The 12,370-nt window shown below is 42.3% G+C and overlaps 1 pseudogene; it reads right to left on the bottom strand.

Annotated features, from left to right (window-relative positions):
• Positions 1 to 6,445: 6,445 nt before the first annotated feature.
• Positions 6,446 to 7,282, bottom strand: LOC122703848 (annotated as a pseudogene).
• Between the last annotated feature and the right edge of the window lie 5,088 nt (positions 7,283 to 12,370).

Genomic DNA, 12,370 nt, shown 5'->3' on the forward strand with positions numbered 1-12,370 from the left:
CAAGTTATTACCTTGTTTCTTGTTCCTATAATCAGACTTCAGAATGACTGCCCACTTCTGAGTTCTTTATCGAGGTAGTGGCATCAACAGCCAGAAAAAGTTGGGGGTTAATGTATGTTGATGAGGTTTTAATGCAAACTCAGTATATGCTTTTTCCTTCTGGATGCTGTTACTTGGACTTGTTTCTTAGATAGCAAAGTTTGTAACATCTTTCTCCTTCAAAACTTCTTGAACCACCACTGCGGTTCCTGGGCCAAATGTGTTGATGTTTTGAGTTGTCTCAGCTGCTTATGACCCATTTTGAACTCGAATAAGACAATTGCTCAAATCAGAAAAAATTGCTCAAATTTGCTTTTTAACATTTCCCTAATCTAAAATATAAATTGCAAGTAATAAGTCATTAGCTAAAAAAAAAAGCAAAAAATGCACATTAAAATGATGTTTTAACATAACCACATATAAGAATGTAATCCAATATCAAAGGCAAATTTCAGCAATGTAAAAACCACAATTACTTTTGTACCAACCTACTAGGTATAGGGGCTTCCCTGGGAGATGGGATGGTAAAGAATCGTCTACAGTGCAGGAGACCTAGGTTTGATCCCTGGGTTGGGAAGATCCCCTGCAGGAAGAAATGGCTACCCACACTGGTATTCTTGCCAGGACAGTTCCATGGACAGAGGAGCCTAGTGGGCTACATACAGTCCATGAGGTCACAAAGAGATAGGGATGATCGACAGACACTAACTTTTCATTAGGTTCATTTAAGACTTCTCCATGTTGGAGGTACTTGTCTGTGTGGTGGGTACCCCATAATAGAAGAACAAACATACTTTCCATTTGTTCTGTTAGGTTCAGTTGCACAGTCACGACTGAGTCTGCTGGCCCCATGGACTGCAGCATGCCAGGCTTTCCCATCCATCACCAACTCCCAGAGCTTGCTCAAATTCATGTCCACTGAGTTTGTGATGCCATCCAACCATCTCATCCTCTGTCATCCCCTTCTCCTCCTGCTTTCAATCTTTCCCAGCATCAGGGTCTTTTCCAATGAGTTAGTTCTTCACTTCAGGTGGCCAAAGTATTGGAGTTTCAGCTTCAGCATTAGTCCTTCCAATGAACATTCATGGCTGATTTCCTTTAGGATGGACTGATTGGATTTCCTTGCAGTCCAATGGACTCTCAAAAGTCTTCTCCAACACCACAGTTCAAAAGCATCAATTCTTCAGTGCTCAGCTTTCTTTATAGTCCAACTCTCAAATCCATACATGACTACTGGAAAAACCATAGCTTTGACTAGACCTTGTTAGCAAAGTAATGTCTCTGCTTTTTAATATGCTCTCTAGGTTGGTCACAGTTTTTTTTTTTTTCTTTTGAAGGAGCCAAGTATCTTTTAATTTCAGGGTTGCACTCATCACCTGCAGTGATTTTTGGAGCCCCCCAAAATAGAGTCTCACTGTTTCCATTCTTTCCCCGTCTATTTGGTATGAAGCAATGGGACCAGATGCCGTGATCTTAGTTTTTTGAATGTTGAGTTTTAAACCAACTTTCTCACTCTCCTTTAACTTTCATCAAGAGGGTCTTAATTCTTTGCTTTCTGCCATAGAGGAGGTGTCATCTGCATATCTGAGGTTATTGATACTTCTCCCAGAAATCTTGATTCCAGCTTGTGCTTCATCCAGCCCAGTGTTTCTCATGATGTACTCTGCATATAAGTTTAAAAAGCAGGGTAATAATATACAGCCTTGACGTACTCCTTTCCCAATTTGGAACCAGTCTTTCGTCCCATATCCAGTTCTAACTATTGCTTTCTGAGCTGCATACAGATTTCTCAAGAGTCAGGTCAGGTGGTCTAGTATTCCCATCTCTAAAGAATTTTCCACAGTTTATTGTGATCCACACAGTCAAAGGCTTTGGCATAGTCAATAAAGCAGAAGTAGATATTTTTCTGGAACTCTCTTGCCTTTTCGATGATCCATTGGATGTTGGCAATTTGATCTCTGGTTCCTCTGCCTTTTCTAAAACCAACTTGAACATCTGGAAGTTCACGGTTCACATATTGTTGAAGCTTGGCTTGGAGAATTTTGAGTATTACTTTGCTAGCGTGTGAGATGAGTGCAATTGTGTGGTAGTTTGAACATTCTTTGGGATTACCTTTCTTGGGGATTGGAATGAAAACTGACCTTTTCCAGTCCTGTGGCCACTGCTGAGTTTTCCAAATTTGCTGGCATCTTGAGTGCAGCACTTTTACAGCATCATCTTTTAGGATTTGAAATAGCTCAACTGGAATTCCATCACCTTCACTAGCTTTGTTCATAGTGATGCTTCCTAAGGCCAAGTTGACTTCACATTCCAGGATGTCTGGCTCTATGTGAGTGATCACACCATAATGGTTATCTCAGTCATGAAGATCTTTTCTGTAGTGTTCTTCTGTGTATTCTTACCATCTATTCTTAATATCTTCTGCTTCGGTTATGTCTGTAACAAATCTGTCCTTTATTGTGCTCATCTTTTCGTGAAATAGTCCCTTGATATCTCTAATTTTCTTGAAGAGATCTCTAGTCTTTCCCATTCTATTGTTTCCATCTATTTCTTTGCATTGATCATTGAAGAAGGCTTTCTTATCTCTCCTTGCTATTCTTTGGAACTCTGCATTCAAATGGGAATATCTTTCCTTTTCTCCTTTGCTTTTTGCTTCTCCTCTTTCCTCAGCTATTTGTAAGACCTCCTCAGATAACCATTTTGCTTCTTTTTGTTTCTTTTTCTTGGGGGGATGGTCTTGAAAACTGCTTCCAGTACAATGTCAAAAATCTCTGTCCATAGTTCTTCAGGCACTCTATCAGATCTAATCCCTTGAATCTATTTGTCACTTCTACTATATAGCCATAAGGGATTTGATTTAGATTATACCTGAATGGTCTAGTGGTTTTCTGTACTTTCTTCAATTTAAGTCTGAATTTGGCAAGAAGGAGTTCATGATCTGAGCCACAGTCAGCTCCCAGACTTGTTTTCACTGGCTGTATAGAGCTTCTCCATCTTTGGCTGAAAAGAATATAATCAATCTGATTTTGGCATTGACCATCTGGTGATGTCCATGTGTAGAGTCTTCTCTTGTGTTGTTGGAAGAGGGTGTTTGCTATGACCAATGCATTCTCTTGGCAAAACTGTGAGCCTTTGCCCTGCTTCATTCTCTACTCCAAGGCCAAATTTGCCAGTTACTCCAGGTATTTCTTGACTTCCTACTTTTGCATTCCAGTCCCCTGAAATGAAAAAGGACATCTTTTGTGGCTGTTAGTTCTAAAAGGTCTTGCAGGTCTTCATAGAACTGTTCAACTTCAGCTTCTTCAGCATTATTGATCGGGGCATAGACTTGGACTACTGTGATATTGAATGGTTTGTCTTGGAAATGAACAGAGATCATTCTGTCATTTTTAAGATTGCATCCAAGTACTGCATTTTGGACTCTGGCTTACTGTGATGGCTACTCCATTTCTTCTAAGGGATTCTTGCCCACAGTAGCAGATATAGTGGTCATCTGAGTCAAATTTACCCATTCCAGTTCATTTTAGCTTGCTGATTCCTAAAATGTCGATGTTCACTCTTGCCATCTCCTGTTTGACCACTTCCAATTTGCCTTGATTCATGGACCTAACATTGCAGGTTCCTATGAAATATTGCTCTTTACAGCATCTCACTTTACTTTCATCACCAGTCACCTGGTGTTTTCGCTTTGGCTCTCTCTCTCCATCCTTTCTGGGGTTACTTCTCCACTAATCTCCAGCAGCCTATTGGGCATCTACCAACCTGGGGAGTTCGTCTTTCATTGTCCTGTCTTTTTGCCTTTTCATACTGCTCATGGGGTTCTCAAGGCAAGAATACTGAAGTGGTTTGCTATTGCCTTCTACAGTGGACCACATTTTTTCAGAACTCTCCACCATGACCTGTCCATCTTGGGTGGCCCTACATGGCATGGCTCATAGTTTCATTGAGTTAGACAAGGCTGTAGTCCATGTGATTAGATTGGTTAGTTTTCTGTGATGGTGGTCCTTATTCTATCTTCCCTCTGATGGAGTAGAGTAAGAGGCCTATGGAAGCTTCCTGATGGGATACACTGACTGAGGGGGAAAGGGTGGTGTTCTGATGGGTGGGACCATGCTTAGTAAATCTTTAATCCAATTTTCTGTTGTCGAGTGGGTCTGTGTTCTTTCCCTGTTGTTTGGTCTGAGGCCAAACTATTGGAGGTAATGAAGATACTGGTGACCTCCTTCAGGAGGTCCCATGCATGCACTGCTGCACTCATACCCCCACCCTGCAGCAGGCCGCTGCACACCCAGGCCTCTGCCGGAGACTCCTAGACACTCACAGGCCTGGGTCAGTCTCTGGTGTAGTCCCTGCTCCTTTCTCCTGAGTTCTGGTGTGCACAAGGTTTTGTTTGTGCCTTCCAATGTCCGTTTCCCCAGTCCTGCATAAGTTCTGGCGGCTCTATGGTGGGGTTAATGGTGACCTCCAATTGTTAGATGTCTGCATCTACATCCTAAAATCTTAAATGAGTAGCACTCCAGGGATAGAAGTGCAGTCTGAGCAGGATATTATTTTCATATTTATGAAATATGTGGCAGAAAGTGAAGAAGAACTAAAGAGCCTCTTGATGAAGGTGAAAGAGGAGGGTGGAAAAGTTGGCTTAAAGCTCAACATTCAGAAAACGAAGACCATGGCATTCAGTCCCATCACTTCATGGCAAATAGATGGAGAAACAGTGGCAGACTTTATTTTGGGGGGCTCCAAAATAACTGCAGATGGTGACTGCAGCCATGAAATTAAAAGACGCTTACTCCTTGGAAGAAAAGTTACGACCAATCTAGACAGCATATTAAAAAGCAGAGACATTACTTTGCCAACAAAGGTCTGTCTAGTCAAGGCTATGGTTTTTCCAGTAGTCATGTGTGGATGTGAGAGTTGGACTATAAAGAAAGCTGAGCACCGAAGAATTGATGCTTTTGAACTGTGGTGTTGGAGAAGACTCTTGATAGTCCCTTGGACTGCAAGCTTCAACAGGTCCATCCTAAAGGAAATCAGTCCTGAATATTCATTGTAAGGACTGATGTTGAACCTGAGACTACAGTACTTTGGCCCACCTGATGCGAAGAACTGACTCATTTGAAAAGACCCTGGTGCTGGGAAAGATTGAAGGCAGGAAGAGAAGGACACACAGAGGATGAGATGGTTGGATGGCATTACCGACTTAATGGGCAGGAGTTTGAGTAAACTCTGGGAGTTGGTGATGGATGGGGAGGCCTGTCATGCTGCAGTCCATGTCATGCTGCAGTCCATGTCATGCTGCAGTCCATGGGGTCGCAAAAAGTCCGGCATGACTGAGCAACTGAACTGGACTCGCATCATTTCAGGGAAAGTCTTTCCTTATCAGCAGTGTAGGTCAGTAGTTTCTGCCCCTACAGTGTGGTTTTGAGAATTATGTTAGGAATCAGAATCAAGAGTGGCTAAGAGCTATATATTATTCCTTCTCTAAATACTTGAGCTACTATTTAATCTGGAGGGTAAACTCAATGTTTCTAATAAAGCAACATCACACACCTTTATTCGGTGATCCATTTAAAGGCCAGCTTATTGTGATCAGGGATCCTACAATGGGATCAAGGTTAGTTTCTGTGGGAAGGATAAGATTTACTTTCCGTGGAGCCTTTATATACTTCAGGCCACTTGATGGGAGCCGCCTGCTGGCAAAATATACAGGCAATGCTAAGACATAGTCATCTTGTCTTACTTCCTTGCATAAAGCTAATTTTCTTTTTCCAGGCCATTCTTTTATGAGCAGTATTCCTTGTAGCTGTGGGTCATACAACTAAGTCTTTTCTATAACTCTTCATTTATGTCAATATAAGCAGTTTTGGCAGAATCTCAGTTGATAAGACTTAAATAGGAAGATGCATTTCCTGAAGGCTAAGGCCATTTTGATAAAATGACCCAGTTTTTAATTTACATATTAAAGTACACACAGAAAAATATGTAACATTATATAACACCACAAATGTTACATAGACTACAGCCAAAACATTTGATCTCAGCAGCTCAAGAAACTGAGCAAGGATATTCTACTCTATTGAGTATAAAATGTGAACAATACAACCTAATAAAACATTTAATTCATAAGAATTTAAATAAATGATAAATAAACACCAAGTAACAAGTGCTACTTGTTACTGATTGTTTTGTCTTCTTTAGTTTAAATATACTTTAAGCAAAAAAAAAAAAAAAATCCTCTGCCCTTTAGAATTTAGAGTTGTACTTTCTTTTATTAGCATTCCTTTGAAATTACAAAACCCAAAGAACATTAGGACCTAACACCTCAGACTCCTTGACGTTCCCAAATGAGAAACTGCCCACCATATTTATTTCCTCCATGAGCTTATTTAAAAGAAGGGAGTATCATTCATTTGATTTTAGTTTCTATGTTGAGAATTTAGAGAAGTCTTTCCTGGATCTGCTTGGTGCAGGCAGCATGGACAATGGGATTGAGGATTGGAGGAATGAGGAGGTAGAAGTTGGCTAGCAAGGTGTGGACTGGAATGGGCAGTCCATGACCAAATTGTGAATGAGGGAAGAAACAGCAATGGGAACATAAAAGATCAAGATAGCACAAATTTGAGAACCACATGTCCCCAGGGTATTATGCCTGGTGTCAGGAATAGCCAGCCCCTTCATGGTCCTGAAAATCATCACATAAGAGGCAGCAATGGCCATTGAGTCTAGGATCAAGACCATAAAGCCAGTGCTCATCCCACAGACATTGTTGACCCTGCTGTCACCACCTACCAAGGTGACCACAGCCAGGGGTTCCCAGTAGGAGGGGGAGAGGACATGGGCTTTGTAAATGGGGCAGCTGCAGGCAGATCATCAGAGGCAGGGGTTCAATGTAGAAGATACCCCAGCAGAGGTCAGCCAGCCCCAAACATCCCACCACAGTATGCGTGAGCACTGTGGTATGAGGGAGTGTGTCACAGCTACATAGCGGTCAAAAGCCATGGCAAGGAAGATGCCTGGACAGAACCAGGGCAATGATAGCTGACATGCACAGAAAGAAGTACATAGGCTGGTGCAGGCTATGCTCCACCCCTACCACAGCCAGCATGGTGAGATTCCCCAGCACAGCTACCAGGTACATGGAGTCAGAGCGGATGGAGAGCCAGATATGCACAGACTCCTGTTCTGAAATGCCAGTGAACTGGAAGAAACTGGGTTCTAAGCAGACATTATGAAAAGTGAGCATGGCTAGTTATAAGTGCACCTTCTCACTTGTGCCCCAAAATGTGGTAGGACATTTTTTTCCAGAAATTAAAGACAAGAATATTCTTAGATCCTATAAAAAGGAATAGGATCATTGACTAGATAAGAGTCTATAAAATTTCTTTGAAGTTATAGAATAATGTCATGGCATGCCATTACTGTGTAATGTCCACAAGTTTACCAAGCAGAATCCAAAAATATTTATTTGAATGAAATGCATATCTTTATGCGATGTGACTCTCAAGGAATAATGCTTTTTCAACAATGAAAATGACCTAAGGTGGACAGTTGACTATTTAGCCACTTAATAACTCTGTAGGTTGGTTTTGAGATTTCTCAGAATCATGTTAGCAAGGTTCAGAGTGGACACTCCTTGATTAGAGACAGTGATGCTGAAAAATAACAGTGACAGCATCCGGGGCTCTAGATAGACCCATGGGACACTCTAGAGTCTATGATAAAGCTGAATCTTGGGGCCAGCATTAGCTATTGGATGAGCCTAAATGTTTAATCTTCAGGCCAAAATCAAGGTGGATGTGGTCGCATGAAGACGTTCCAGAGGGTTTAACAAAATGATTTCTTAAATGTGAGAGTTGATGACTAGAGTTCAGTTTTGTGTCTACAAGGGCTCTCTGCCTTCTTGGAGGCTGAGTGGAGATGAGATCCCAGAGGTGGAGAATGTTCTCCCTAGGAAGGAAAAAATAATTAGTGTGGCGAAGCATGAGGCCTAGATGAATATTTGCCCAGAGAAATGCCTTTACTCAGAGTCCAGAGCTACTGGCTAATGGGGAGATGAATATTCACAAGATTATTTCCAGGTCTTCTTTCTGTTTTATTAGGATCCAAGGTCATATCAAAATATGTTCCTGTGTATACTAGAGGAATTCCCAATCAAAAAAGCAAGCAGAAGACCTAGACATTTCTCCAGAGAAGACATAAAGATAGCCAAGAGGCACATAAAAAGAGGTTGAATGTGACTAGTATTAGAGAAATGCAAATCAAACCTGCAAATAGATATTATCTCACACAAGTCAGGATGGCCATCATCAAAAAATCTACAATAAATGCTGGAGAGTGTGTGGAGAAAAGGAAACCCTCTTGCAGTGTTGGTGGGAATGTAAATTGATACAGCCACTGTAGAGAACAGTATGGAGGTTCCTTAGGAGACTGAAAATAGAACTACCACATGACCCAGCAATCCCACTACTGGGCATATGCCCTAAGAAAACCATAATTCAAAAGGACACATGTACCCCAGTGTTCATTGCAACACTATTAATACAAGCCAGGACATAGAAGCAACCTAAATGTCTATCAACAGGTGAATGAAGACTATGTGGTACATGTATACAGTGGAATATTACTTACCATTAAAAAGAACAAAATTGGGTCATTTTTAGAGATATGGATGGACCTAGATTCCATCATAGAAGAAGTAAGTCAGAAAAATATTATATCTTAATGCACATGTGGGATCTACAAAAATGGTACAGATGAACCTAGTTGCAGGACAGGAATAGAGATCCAGATGTAGTGAACAGACATATGGATATAGATGGGGGAAGCATGGGAGGGTAGGACAAATTGGGAGATCAGGACTGACATATATTCAATGTTGTTGTTCAGTTGCCAAGTCATGTCCAACTCTTTGCAACCCCATTGGCTGCAGCACACCAGGCTTCCCTGTCCCTCACGATCTCCTGAAGTCTGCCCAAGTTCATGTCCATTGAATCAGTGATGCCATCCAACCATCTCATCCTCTGTCACCCTCTTCTCCTTCTGCCTTCATTATTTCCCAGCATCAATGTCTTTTCCAATGAGTCACTTCTTCCCATCAGGTGACCAAAGCATCAGTTCTTCCAGTGAGTATTCAGCTTTGATTTCCTTTAGGATTGACTGGTTTGATCTCCCTGCTGTCCAGTGGACTCTCAAAAGTCCTCTCTAGCATCACAGTTTGAAAGCATCAATTCTTTGGCACTCAGCCTTCTTTATGGTCCAACTCTCACATCTGTACATGACTACTGGAATAAACCATGTCTTTGACTATATGAACCTTGTTGGCAAAGTGATGTCTTTGCTTTTTAATATGCTGTCTAGTTTTGTCACAGCTTTCTTTCCAAGAAGCAATCACCTTTAATTTCATGACTGCAGTCACCATCCACAGTGATTTTTGGAGCCCAAGAAAATAAAATCTGCCACTGCTTCCACTTTTTCCCCTTCTATTTGCTATAAAGTGATGGGACAGGATCTTAGCTTTTGAATGTTGAGTTTTAAGCCAGCTTTTTCACTCTCCTCCTTCACTCTCAAGAGGCTCTTTACCTCCTCTTGCTTTCTACCATTAGAGTGGTATCATCCGCATATCTAAGGTTGTTGATACTTCTCCAGGTCAGCCTGCATTTCACAGGATGTGCTCTGAATGTAAGTTAAATGAACAGGGTGACATTATACAGCTTTGTCATACTCCTTCCCCAATTTTGAACCAGTCTATTGTTCCACGATCAGTTCTAACTGTTGCTTCTTGACCTGCATTCAGGTTTCTAAGACAGGCAAGATGGTTTGGTATTGCCATCTCTTTAAGAATTTTCCACAGTTTGTTGGTATTGTTATTAATGGTTAATTAAGCAATAATGACATTGGTAATTACTCCCCAGTGATTACATTGGATCCTCCCTAAATTGTGAGATGTGGGCAGGACCAGGATGAGGCCCACATGATAGATAAAGAAACAATCCAAGCAGCGGAGAGATTAACAGCCTCATCAAAGTCACAGACTGAGACTCAAACCTGATTTCTCGCTCATAACCCTAGCTATTCAACCACAGTTCTATCCACAATACAGCGGCAAATTAAAACTCTAAACCCAATCAAACACAAAATAAATAGAAAACCTTGATCTAGTTGTGGCTGAACCCTACTTGTATATGTCACACTCAGAAAGCCCTAACAACAGGCAGCTGTTTGCATATTCAGGGGAGGCTGTGTCCTCAGCAGGCCCTGCAGGAAGGAGGGTGAAGGTGGAGAGGAGCTCAGTGGTCACTGAGACCAGAGGATGCTCCGCCTCCAGGGAGACGTGCCTGATGCAATAGGATGTGAGGGGAGCCGGGGGAGGGGCCCCAGAGGACTGGAGACAGGGACAGAATGTCCCCAGTCTCCCCAGAGAAGACACCAGGCCCATCTTGGGTCCCTTTTGGCTGTACCTCAGGGACAAGGCCTACTGTTTCCTTTTCTTTAGGGAATAGAGTAACTGATCATGAGAATTAGCCAGAACTCTTTATAACCCTCTTTCCCACCCTTCTCTCACTAAGAGAGGAAAACTGCACCATTTGTCCTAAAGCCTCCAGAAAATGAACCGAGCCTCATGCTGAGGGGTGAGAGCACCCCTCACAGAGCACCCTGTGGTGGACAGGGTGGATGGGGGCAGGCGATCACAGGGCACAACAAGGGAGCTGCACAACTGGGATGAGAGGCAAGTAGACCAGAGAAGGGGGACTTATTCTGGGATCAGCCAAAAACCAGAGGACTGGAACAGGAGGCCGGGGGAGCTCAGATCTAAGAAACGTCACGTGAGCTGGGGCTGGCAGAAAAAAACAGATTAACCAGGGTAACAGCAGAAATCTGACTACATACTAATCACTAGAGGGGCTACTCTGGAGAAGGAACTGGCAACCCTCTCCAGTATTATTGCCTGGGATATCCCACAGACAGAGGAGCCTGGCAGGCTACAGTCCATGGAGTTGCAAGAGTAAGAGTTAGCAATTAAACCACTACCACCAGAGGGACTACCCAAATGTTGAATGAAGAGCCAGTGTAAGAGTGCTTCATGCTTGAGAAGAACAGGCTAGATCAGAGGCATGAACCCAGGGGGCACAGGGCAGATCCATCTCTCATGGACTCATGTCTAGACAGAAAACTTCCTTTCTCTGTGGCATGACCTCATCTCCTGAATTTCTCATCTTCTGTCATTCTCATCCTTGTATGTCTGTCCTTGTCTAAGAGGAGACCTTCTCTCACCCCTCCCCAAATACTTGATCTTCTATGAGCCTAGGTCCTGCTATCACATTATTAGAAGAAACCCTCTTCTGCCTCCCAGGCCTGTGTTTCTGTGTCACGTGTTAGGGACCACCTCAATAAGACCTTAGCTAAGTGACCCAGACCTTGTGGAACAACAAGGTGGAAGCAGATATAAGTGATACAAGACACTGAATTTGAAGGTAGGAAACCAGAGTTGTTCAAGTTTAATCTTTGAGGTTAGTACCTCCCTCCTGTGAGTGCTACTTGCTCTCCTCCTGCCTCAACCTGGCGCCTCCTCAGTCACAGCTGCTGAAATGGTCTAGGGAAAAAAGGAGAAATCGAAAATAAGAAATGGAAGGGACAGATCAATTATACTTGCTTATTAAAGGTCTAGCAACAATGAGTTCTATCTTTTCAGTGTAGTCCTGTAGATTGAATCTTGGTATAAGAGTCAGAAGTTGTGAAATTCAGTCCTTTATCTGCCTCTTATATCCTCCAGGATCACTTGAAGATTCAGTTTCCCATATACATCATCATTCTAGGATCTTCTCAAGTTAAAGGTGTAGCCTACCTATACTACATCACTGATTGAATACTCTCCAGATATAGAGCCACATACACTTTGATGAGAGACATTGAAATAAATGACACAGGCTTTCTTTTGTCATTTGCTGACATTCTGGCTCTGGAGGCAAAAAACAAAACAATGACAGGTAAGGACTTGACAGAACACTCCTGGCCAAGTAGGCTGAAGGGTGATGGAAAAGAGAAGAAACCAGATAAGCAGAGTTGTATTGTAAATGACACTAGAAGTATATTTTTGTTGAATCTGGAAAGGTGGAAGATGGTGAATTATTAGGCATTTTCAACAGAATGGGAAGCTGAGATTGACGCTGTGTGAGCAAAGAGACTGGAGAACCAGTGATGGTCAATAGGAGCCCCCAAGAAGTAGATCCTCAGGGAGGGGAAACCTGTTTGGAACTTGAGAAGCACATTTACTTAGGATAGGGTGACACCATGGAGAAGATTATATTCTCTCATTCATTCAAGAAATATTAGT

The sequence above is a fragment of the Cervus elaphus genome, chromosome 1 (genome assembly GCF_910594005.1).
Source record: "Cervus elaphus chromosome 1, mCerEla1.1, whole genome shotgun sequence".
In the NCBI taxonomy this organism is placed as follows: domain Eukaryota; kingdom Metazoa; phylum Chordata; class Mammalia; order Artiodactyla; family Cervidae; genus Cervus; species Cervus elaphus.